This window comes from Apis florea, unplaced genomic scaffold (genome assembly GCF_048593485.1).
Source record: "Apis florea isolate Af1SG1 unplaced genomic scaffold, ASM4859348v1 contig_3802_pilon, whole genome shotgun sequence".
Classification (NCBI taxonomy): domain Eukaryota; kingdom Metazoa; phylum Arthropoda; class Insecta; order Hymenoptera; family Apidae; genus Apis; species Apis florea.
In genome coordinates, this window is record NW_028256863.1 from 254768 (window position 1) to 267153 (window position 12386).

At 28.0% G+C, this 12386-nt stretch overlaps 1 long non-coding RNA gene across 1 annotated transcript; it reads left to right on the forward strand.

Annotated features, from left to right (window-relative positions):
* The first annotated feature begins 1241 nt into the window (after positions 1-1241).
* LOC147656134 (uncharacterized) lies at positions 1242-2622 on the forward strand. Its single transcript, XR_015294848.1, has 2 exons — positions 1242-1417; positions 2036-2622. It is a non-coding gene; the product is annotated as an uncharacterized LOC147656134 (long non-coding RNA).
* The last annotated feature ends 9764 nt before the right edge of the window (positions 2623-12386 follow it).

Consider the following 12386-nt stretch of genomic DNA (forward strand, 5'->3'; position numbering starts at 1 on the left):
AGAACATTGCGCGAGGTCAGAAAAAAGTATGCCATATTTTTATGTCATTCCTAATATTTCTCACCATTTCAATGATATTGCATTGAAAATTAATTAATTATTGATTTTTTTCTAAAAATTTATGCATCTTCAGACTTATATTTTAAAATTAAAACCTCATATAAATTTCTCGTATTAATTTTAATGAAAAATTTTTTTTCATTAATTATTTATTAATGATTAACACATCATAAGAATTAATACATCGGAAATATTATATTAAATACTGAATGATTATTAATTTTTTAATAAAAATTTATACATTTTGAAACTTACACGTTAAAATCAGACTTGTTTTAATATGAAATTCCTTTTAATTAATTACGATTAATGATGTCATTCGTATGTTTTTTTATTAATTTATTATTATTACAGCATTTATTTTTATAAATATAAATATATGAATTTAAAATTTTACTTTTTCCGTATAAATTTTATTCATAATATTATTTTTATTTAAACAAATAAATTGATTGTTTATTACTCACTCTTACTTGCATAAAGATGAGATGAATAAAACACTTTTTATGACAATCATTAAATTTATGACAATCAATAAATAATTAATTGAAAAAAATTAAAATCGAAATGAGAAATTCTTGTCTGAAATTTTAATTTCAAGATGTAAAAGTGCATAAATTTTTAATAAAAAAGTAATAATCAATTAATTTATTTGTCAACTATTTCAATTAGATAATAAGATAATAATTAGTAATCAATTTGTTTATTCGAACAAAAGCAAAATTATTAATAAAATTAATACGTAAAAACAGAGAAAGAAATAAGGTTTCAAATTCATATATTCATATTTATAAATTAATACTATAATAATAAATTAATGCAAAATAAATTACGATGGTATCGATAGTATCAATTCAACGTAATACAATAGTTACTAATAAGTAATTCGTTGAAAAGAAGTTAAAATTAAAACGAAAAATTTATTTGAAACTCTAATTTTAAGATATAAATGTAATTTTTATTAAAAAAAAACTAATAATTAATTAATTTTTACAGCATAATTTACAAATAATGAAAAATATTAGGAGCCGCATAATCAAAGTTAGTGGTACGTATTTTCTGTCTTTCTTTGTGACGTCACGAATACCTCCTTGCACATTCTGCTATGCTAGTAACGAGTCGAAGCTTCCGCGATCCAAACGCGAGATGGCGTTGATGATCGAAATTTTTGATGAAATGATTATTGCCTAACTTATGGGTAAACGTGAAATATACTCTGTCAATAGTTTATAGAAAAGAAAAAGTAGAACTGTAATTCTATAATGTTCAGAAATAATTGTTTGAAAAATATCTGTAAATGTTTCGAAATAAAAAATTCCTGAAAGTTTTAGAACAATTATATAATAGAGATACATAGGTAAGTTTATAAACGTGAAAGAATAAATCTAACCTTTAATTTTTTAGTTCGGTTGACAATTATTATTTGATACGCTGTATCATATATTTTTGTACACGTAGTAATAAAGAAAAAAATTGGAACTTACCTTGCTTTTCTCTCACGGCTTTCACGAGTTCTAGATAAAGATACAGTATCAAAACTTGGAAAAATTTTATTTGAAAATATAACAATACTTTATTCCGGGCCATTATTTTTAACATTGTTATTTGAAAATATAGATAATATCAATCAATTTAAAATATTAACAATTTCAAACAATTAATCGATTATTAATATTTCTTTATTTTAAATTTAACAAAGAAAATAACTTTCAAAATAATCCCAAACAGAAATTGTAATATTACTGTACCCGTTACAAATAGTAGAGAATTATTTTTTTACTATAGCTGCGATAATAACTATTGAAATTATTTAAAATAATTATTTGAAATGATCTATGAAAGGAATAAAAAATCAATAGACATTTTAAAAAACGTAACGTATTCTATATTTAACAAACATCTTCGTCACGTCTGATATTTACAATCATACAATGCGCGTGTATTTGCTAACATATTCATCGTTGAATATTTACAGTGTGGTACATAATTACAAAGTGCGATACGGACGGAGCGATCAGCAGGCCGAATTCCTCTTCAGTTCTTCACGCGTGCATATGTTATACTTTTTATATAATACATACATTCAATCACAAGTATACGTAATAATCGAATATTGAAGTATTTTTTTTTCTTTTTTCTTTTTTTTTTCTTTTTACTTGTATTTTATTCGATATTCCGATCAGTTGAATAGTTATATAGAACATCAAGTTCCTTCGTTTCACATTCATCGCGTTTTACTCTTCCATGTAAATATCATGAAAATATGAAAGATGGTAACAAACTAAAAAAGCTGATAATCCCACGATTTCGTATATTTGAAATTTTATTATTATCTTTTATTTATTGTATTGTTTTGAAATTAAGAAATAGGAACGATAAGTTCTTTCTTGCAAAATATTATCATCATTTTAATAACTTTATCATCAAAATATCGTTAAATTAAAAGAAACGTTTTTTTTCTTTTATTTGAATAAAACTTGATTAAAGTAATTATCGGACACAATACAATTCTATGTAAATCGTATATTTGATAAATTTCAATGGTAATATTTCCGTTTCAAACTTTCTTTCTTTGATTTTTATATATCATTGACATTTCTAACATTTTATTTCTCTCGAAATTTATTTGATTAAAATTCATCGTTTTCTCGATTCTTTTCGTATCCTATTTTCATATCAAAACTTGAAAAAAAAAAAAAAATGTGTTTTGGATAAACATCGTTTATCAAATCAATTATTTTATAAATAAAAAAAAAAAAAAAAAAAGGACACTATTTTCTTTTCATTCGTTTCATTAAAGAATGTCTTATGCTTGCTTTCTTCGAATCACATTTGTTTAATTAAAAGTATAACAGTATAATATTAATTCGATGCAATCGCTGAAAGTATTTTAGTTTCGAAATTTACGTTTCCAAAAAATAATTAAATTTTTCATCTTTTCTATATAATATTTTGTTCAAAATGTAAATCCCTTCCTATATATCCTTTCCTATACGCTTTGAACAAAATAATTTTATTTTCTTTTTGCAATAACTTTTGCATGCAACTTTTGAATTTCTCTGAATTTGCATATATAATGTGTATCTAATTTACAGATAGTAGTAACAACGTGAAGTAAAAAAAAAAAAAAAAAAGAATTATATAAGGGAAACGTAAATTTCAAATAATGGATATTTTTATTACAATTTACAAATACATAAATCGATCGATCGATACAATGGTATTATTATCGATAAATCTCATTATAGACTTGTAATTAATTACAATATCATCGTGCATTTCTCTTATATTACATAAATAAATATTCACTGACTAGTGTGCAATATTGGCTCGCAACACAATCGCAATTAAATTAATTATGTAAGTATTTACGAATGCACAACTTCTCCCTCTCATCTTACACTTAAATAATAATAATGATTTTTGAATTCGGCGCGCCGAAGGCACACTCCGATCCGATTTCTTTTTCCTCTTTCTTTCTTTTTTTTTCCTTTTTTTTCTTTTTTTTTTTTTTTTTTTTATACAAAAGCTTATACAACAAGTAAACAACAAAAAAGCTTGAAACGCCGAGACATTTCGATTTATCGTGTTCCTTCCTTTCGCGTCACCTTCTCGTTCTTTTTTTCTTTCTTGATTTCTGATTTTTTTCAATTCACGAAACAATCGGTAGATTTTTGTTTTTTTTTTTTTTCTTGTTTCTCTCCGTCAAGTGTTCTACTAAATACTTCCTTTTCTCCCCCCCCTTTTTTTAAATAAATTTCTCTATTATCTCACAAAGTACGCATCCATGGAATGCATACTTTCCCCATACTTTTTCGAATCGATCGATGGTTTTTGATCGATTTTTACAACCTTACCAACCAACGTATACATACATACAATATGTTACATACGAGTGTATGAACGAATCCGTGACACCATTGGTTCCTCTAAGGAAAAATACAACGGCATCGGTGAAAAGTAGTTTCAAAGCGTATATCGATTTATCCCCCCCTCCAAAAAAAATAAAAAAAAAAGAAGAAACGAAAACGAACAAATAAAATAACGTTGATATATATATTGTATATTTGTAATATTTGAATATGTGAAATATTTTTCGAATATTTACGAATATTAATCGTATTATTCGTAATGCAAAAAAAAAAAAAAAAAAAAAAAAACGTAAAACGTGTATATATTTATGCAAGAGTACATATATTATATAGAGTAGAGGTAAAAAAAAAAAATGTACAAGTGGTTTCGTTTCCGAATATTTATATAAATTGAGAAAGAAAAGAGAAATTGTTCAAGTCAAACGGATCGAAGAGGAAAATTAAAAGGAAAAGATCACGAGTGTTTGTGTTTTAAATGTTTCGACAAACGAATCAATACGATACATGCACAATGGAAGATGAGAAATATGAATATTCGATGATAAAATTTAAGCGATAAGGATGCATGATAATCGGTATTCCATTATTATACGTATGTATACATATACACGTACAGGGGGGTATATACAACTCACGATAACAGTTGATTTAAAAGTTTTTTTTTTTTTTTTTTTTTTTTTTTACATCTTGGAATTATTACTGCGTTATCTTTCGCTAAGTAATTCGCTTCTTTCGTTCTTTCTTTTCCGCATTTTATCTTATTTTCGATGAGAATACCCAATCCGAACGCGATTTTTTCAATTACATTTTCAACAGTGGCGATTTAATCCCGTACCAAAAACAACACATGGGACGCGTTGTAAGAAAAGTTTTTACAAAGATCGCAACAACGAAATAATATTATTTCCATTGATTTGCGCAATATACTTTTATCACATCGTTCGATGTTATTTCTTCCATAGTGTTATATGTAATCTCTATAGAGTTTTATTTGCGACAATTCTAATAGTATACATATGTATCTGAATCAAGTTTGACCAATCAAGAAATAACAAAGAATTTTACACGTGATTTATATAGGCGGATTTCTTATTATATTACACAACATTTTTTTTTTCGTATATATCGATACCATTCGATAATTATATTATATCGAAACGTGAGAAATAGCCTTTTTCTTTTTTCATATCGGAAAACAAATCGATCAAAATCGAAAGGATTTTAAAAGAATCGGTCAAAACTGTATCGTTGTTGTTTCTCTTCGTCGATCAGTGAATTGCAGTTTTTTTTTTTTTTTTTTCTTACTTATTGCAAATCGCGACCTGAAACAGACTTCGTCGAATCTATTCGCCGAGAGAATTATTATTTAGGAACCTTTTCTCTAGCTTTTCTTTTTTCTTTTTCCACATATACATAATTATACGTACGTTGTATCCTGTTCATCGTCACATCGGGACGAACGTAAGACAACGTAAGAGAAATTGGTATGCCAGGGATTCGGGAAGAATAGGTAATGGGAAATGATATTGAGAAATAACTGAATTTCACCTGTTATTGCCGCGTACGCGTGCCTCGATTCAACAGCTTCGTTCATCGTGTGCAAGGTACTTACATGTATACACCATACGTAACTTATATATATATATATATATATATATATACGTAACTATAGATATATATCGATCGACGGACGAAAAAGTCTTCGTACATTATCTCGCAAGGAAATTTATCTATGCTCGTAAAAGTATGGTATATTTTGAGGAGAATTTTTTCCCAGTACGTAACGAGTTGCATGCATGGATACGCGAAATCAATCCTCCCAGTTTCTTAGATACAATTTCGCTTAGGAATATTTTTCACGATAGAAGAATAGTAGAATGGCAAACGAGCAAGCGTCTGAAACGCTTTGAAACGTTTCAAATCTTCGCATCGCGTAAAGTTTATGCGATGAAAAATTAATCCGACTCGAGTGAGGAGGGGGGAGGGAAAGAAACGAGCACGCACGTTCGTTCGAAAGTGAAACACTCGCGTTTTGATAGTAGAATATTTCTCACAACTGCGTTGCCGAGAATGATTGTGCAATTCGGCGGGTTTATCACTGAGGAGAGGTCGTTACAACAACTCCTTCCCCTAGATCATCATCACGGCATTAAGGATAAATCTTTTATTTTTTTCGTCTTTCACTTGTAATCATTCAATTCTATTTTCAATTCGAGAGACACGCTTCGATTTAAACGATTTGAAGAACGAATCGATCATCGCCAACACATTTCGACAAATTGACAAAAGTGATCTGAAAGATATGATACATCTATACGTATTATGTTACGAAATCTAAAAGAGAAGAGGAAGAAAAATGTTGTAAACTTATTGTACAACAAACGAAACACTGGTGAAACGACATTTTGCAATTTTCCTCCAATTCCTCGTGTATAATTCGAATATCACTCGATGAACCTAAAAAAACTTTCTCGAAAGTCTTCGAGTCTTTAAATTTTTCGATAGATCTTGAAACTCTGGATAGGTTTGCCAGTCTTGAGAGCCTCCACAGGCTTTTCAAAGTTTAACGGAGTATTCGATATCCTGCGCACAAACATTTTACGGGTAGATATTTTCGATTTCAAGCAGTATCTTTCGTGTGAAATAAAGTAAAGAAAGAATTTGAAAAGTTGTTTCGATCGAGTTTCGGGGTATACATTATATATATATATATATTGTTGAACAATCTAGGGAAATCGAGAGAGGGAAAAATGAAATAAAGTTAAGGTGTTCTCAATGACTGTGACAAAATTCGTAAAAAAATAAGTTTATTACATTTACATATTATTACTTATTTAATAATAAAATCGTATTTAAAGCTAATTTAAAGTATTATATATAATGTAATATAATACATATAGTATATAGTAGCGTTCATAATTACATTTAAAGTTAAACAAGTAATAAAATAGTTTTATTACTTATTTAATAACAAGATTGTATTTAAAATGGCATTTTTTTTTTTTTTTTTTTTTATATTATACCGATAATGTTAATCCCCCATTTTAAAAAACATTCTTTCGCAAGGCACCGATGTCGCAGAAATCAGTAGAGAATTTCTTTTGCTAATTTCGATTTGGATATTTAGATATATATTTATTAACAACGCGACGAATCTAAATATCCGTGTTAACGTAACTTTCTGCTACATAAATTTCTAAATTGTAATTCGTTTGTCGGACACTTGGCGCTCAGTGTGACACGAGCGTTGAAGATTGAATACCGGACGTTGAGTCGAATTTGGTCGAAAGGGAAGTTGTTACACAGATGTGGAAAGAAATTTCATGGTTAACGAAGAGTTAGAAACAACAATTTTGATTTTTATAACTGTTATCATTAAGAAGGAAAGGAAAAAAGTCAAAAAAAAAAAAAAAAAAAAATATTGAATAAATTTTGTAAATATTTATTGTTACGTTTTTTTTTTTATTCATTTCAATTCTTATCTAACGTGACTAAATTTTTCAATTTCGCTTCAATTGCATCGGAAATAATATCAAATAACAACTTGAAAAAAAAAAAAAAAAAAAAAAAAAAATCACTTATCGTGGAAAGAAGAAATACACATATCATAAACCTTGATACGAATAATTATCACAAGTTCATAGCGAGTAATTTTTTTCAACGATTTAGATAGAGAAAAGAAAGCGCGATAAACCGACGCGCGAATCGAACCCCCCTCTCCCCCCCCCTCTCCCCCCGAATGCGTTCTACTTTTATGGATATGATGGAAGAGACAGATCTACGCGTCGATAAAGTGGACGATAGCGCCCAAATTTTCCATAAATTATCATTCGAGTTTTCCTTTTTATCATTCGAGTACTCGCGTATATCTCGTCAAGCGACTTCCTTTTCACAATTTTACGAACGATAGATAGCCCGATTCGCGACTATCTTGGAACCAGACGCGATGGATAAAGATGTTGAATTAAAAAAGAGAGAAATTTCCATCTGAAATTATTATTACTTAAGAGGAGAAAACATCTATCGGCCCCTGTGAAAAAAATGCTTTTTCAGAATGTTCTCAATATTTTCTTAAACTATACTACCGTAACGGTTTTTACCACGCGAAAAATATTCGAATATTCTTCGTGGAACGAGTGAGAAAGGACGGATATCAAAGGATACACGTTATGCAATAACAACAGAGGAATAAACCTAAGTTTTTTTTTTTTTTATCAAATTTTCCATTTTTATATCAGTCTTACAGGATGTTTCACTTTTTCTTTTTTTTTTTTTTCGACGCAACAGGTCTTCCTACGTCAAATCAAAGATAAACGAAATCAAATACGATATTATTAATGCTATTACACGCGTGCCAAACAGGATGGCCGTTTATGCGAGATAACGATTTCAAAGTAAAAAGAAAATAACGACGAAGTGGTTTTTTTTTTTTTTTCCTTTCTTTCTTTTCTTTTCTTTTTTTTTTTTTTTAACGACGATATCGATTACGATGATCATTCCTCTCAATCGATCGGCTGGATCTCGATAAAACGAATAAAAATATCAGTCTTTCGAGGATGTAAATTTGAGTGCTGGTTACATGTATAATAAGTGAAAACAAAATGCGTTCCTAGTTTCCTTAAGAAAGTGTAAAAAAAGAGATATACATCGAGGAGAACGTAGCGTTCGGCATTCGAGTATCGGGAAAAGAGAATCGAAGAAATTCAAAGGAATGTAAAAGTTTATAAACTGGCATAAAAGTTATTTACACTTTTATACAAAAGTGTTATGCGTACACGCGGAGTATACATATATATATATATATATACGAATATGCGAAGAACAGTGAAAACGGAGGAATTGTAAATTTCAACCATCAGTTTCTTTTCTTTTTTCGCACGTACGTACGACCGGGAAGGAGGAGGAGGAGGAGGAGGAGAAGGAGAGAAGAAGAAGAAGAAGAAGAAGAAGAAGAATTATTCAAGTTTGTATTGACCGTTTATCAATGATTATCCACCTGAAATGAATGGGCATAAACGTTTATACCGACATTCGTTGAATGCGCGTGAAATTAAAATTAACCATGAACGTGAAAATTAACCACAAACAGCTAATGTTAGTCATTCTTCGTCCGCGTCTAAATTAATCTTTCAACTTTCCTTAAATGATCGTGTCCCATTCTCGCTTCAGATAATATTTTAATGCTTTGAAAAATATTGAAAAAAATTGGCAAATTAACGCGCAATTCAACAACGATTCCTTCAACGAAACCTTCTCCTTTTTTTTTTTTTTTTTTTTTTAACCATAAAAGAAAACAATCGATTATTATATATCGTTTCGAAATATTATGTTAAAACGATGTAACAATGTTAAGATCACGTTTCCTCAACGCGACTCGTCAATTGTGCGCAATGTGCAACCACGCATCACACGTATATTCACTGCCACTTACGATCCTGTACAATTCGGTTCGGTTTTCCTTTCTGCTCGTTACGTTTATTAATATATGGAACGAAACAAGTATGATTCGGCTCGGATCGATTTGTATCGAGTACATATTTTTTAAAGAAGAAATTCATTTTCCTGGTTATTTTCCTATGCGTCTAGTCTTCAAAAATCAATTCTTTTCTTTTCCTTTTTTTTTTTAACGTAGATACAGAAATATCCTTTGCAAGTCGAACTTGCTGATTCGTAGCAATCAATTTTGATAGGTTCTACGGTTAATCGATAATAATGTATATAATCGTATAGAATCGAAAACTATTCTTTATTTTATCCTTTAAGTAGTCGTTTCTTCTCTCTCTTTCTCTTTCTCTCAAAATCGTATTGCTTCGTCTTTAAAAAAAAAAAACTTCCATTATCTTAAATACACCTTAAATGTAAAGAACACGTCTTTGGCGTAAATTATTTATATTAATGGCAAATTTAAATTTATTACTTCCCATGACGAAATGATAATTGTCGTTCTATCGATTAATTTTTTTTTTCTTTTATTAAAATTTATAGAAATATTTTTTCCCCTAAAGTATTGATTAATTACTTCGAAAGGTATACTCGAAAAATTTTCATAGGAGAAATCATTCGTTAAAAAATTATGATTTTTGATCGTTATTCTCTCTCTCTCTCTTATATATATATATATCGATCTAAAACGTATCTAAAAGTATCTTCAATGCATTTGATACGTATACATAATAATCGAATTGAATATTTATTTCAAGGAAAAGTATAAATGATTAAAAATTCGTAAAAAAGAACTTCTCGCAAGATTATTCGCCCACTAATCGAACAGATTCTAATAGGAGAATAATAATGTGATAAGAGAAAAAATTGGTAAAATGTAACTGTAAAACGAAAAAAAAAAAAAAAAAAGAATTGTGTAGATATGTATGTGCGCACGCTTGTTTATATAGGATATTGAAAAAAACAATGTTTGTAAAAATACAAATGAACTGTATTAACATTTAAAGAAATATATTATAAAGATTAACAAAGGCAATCATTTTTCACAGTTTCAACACGACCAACGATAACAGCGAATCGGTAAAAATTATAAAATATTTAATTATAAAATATTTCTGCCATGTTTCTGCATGTCGCATTTAATAAATGCTGTAACGAATTCCCCGTTACACAACAATATAGTTTTGTATACAACAAAAGAAGAAGAAGAAGAAGAAGAAGAAGAAGAAGAAGAAGAAGAAGAAGAAGAAGAAAAAGAAGAAAAAATGTGCTTAATAATAATAATAATAATAATCTTTCTAATTTCTTCTAACGTTTTGTAACGACGAATATGATCTCGTAAATAATTTTTCAAATATAACCAATGTAAAAAAAAAACATGACGTGCAAAAACAAGGCGCACACAAATATATATACGTATGTCCCTAAATACACACGTATCCCTTAGATTCGAATGAGCATGGTAACGTACAACTGTGGTCAAAAATAATACTTAGGAACAAAAATTATCTACAAGTCATCTATTTATAGACAGAAAGTCACGTGGACAATATGACGGACAAATGTACCAATGATGGAAATATAATCCAAATCAATGTTACAAAATGAATTAGTATTGTTATTAATAAAAAAAAAAAAAAAAAAAAGAAACCTAGATAAAATTTAATAACGCGTTAAAATATTACACAATATTATTTGAAAATATAAAATCAAATATAAATCAATTGCACTTTTACTTTCTAATCGTTATAATTGTTGAAAAATATTTTTCAATTTCGCATTATTGATTTATTCATATTATATAATATTTGATCTACCAATTAATAAAAAAATTTCTATACATTTGACTAGAATTTCCTAACGAATTTTTCTCAGTTAATCGAACAACTATTGACGCCATTTTATTTATTAAACTATATAATATATAAACGTAAACATAATATCATGATTAGATATTAGCAGGGCAATAACAATAATATACGAAACGTTATATAATCTTATCAATAAGGCAAATTAACGAATACAATATTAATAAGAAATGATTTAAGTATTTATCTCTTTTTCTTTGCCCTTGTCATTTCTTTGACCTTGAAGGCAATTGTGTACTGCGTGCTTGAATTTATTTTAAGATACGATATAAATTGTTAAAATTATAGCATCTCACAGTTTAAAAAATTGAGGATTATCTCGAAATCTTTGAAAAAAAGAAAAATACAAATATAAATTAAATTTGTACGAATCAATATTAAAATTTTATAATATACATATGTACGTGTTACAATTAATTTGTGTTCCAATAAAAAAAAAATCAGGTATTCGCAATACCTGTTAAATACATCAAGATTATTTTTTTCAATAATTGAAATAGAATTTTGTACAATAGTTGTTTAAGAAGAAATGTATACGCAATGTACACGTAACAAAAATATACAATAATCTTTCTTCGAATTAACACTTTTCATTTCTTTTCTTTTCTTTTTTTATTTTAATAACATAAACAAAGATACTTTGTCATAATCAGAGATTATCATTTGTTTAATGAATTATTATTCAAATGTTTCATCATTCAAATCATTCGTCAATTTTTTTTTTTCTCCCTTTAACTAATCAAACGCAAGATCGGAGCGAGTCACTTTTAACATTTTTCAATCTTTAATCACCGCATCTAGATATTTTTTTAATTCAGACTTAAAGCGAATGAAAAATGTAAAATTGATAAAAAAACGAGTTGATCGAAAATGAAAAAGGAAACATTCGCAAATTTGAATAGAAATAGAAAATTAAAATTCATAAATTACGTATGAAGATGAAGTTGGACACATGGGCAAGTAAAAAAAGAAAGAAAAGAGAGAGAGAGAAACGAATGATTGGTAAAAATTAAAAATAATAACAATCAATTAAAAACAAAAACTTGCATTGGTATATTGTTAAAAAAACAATTATCCTTACTAAAATCTTTAACAATTTTATAGCATCGTTCGTTTTTTCATCGATATTCTTATTATTTCGTTA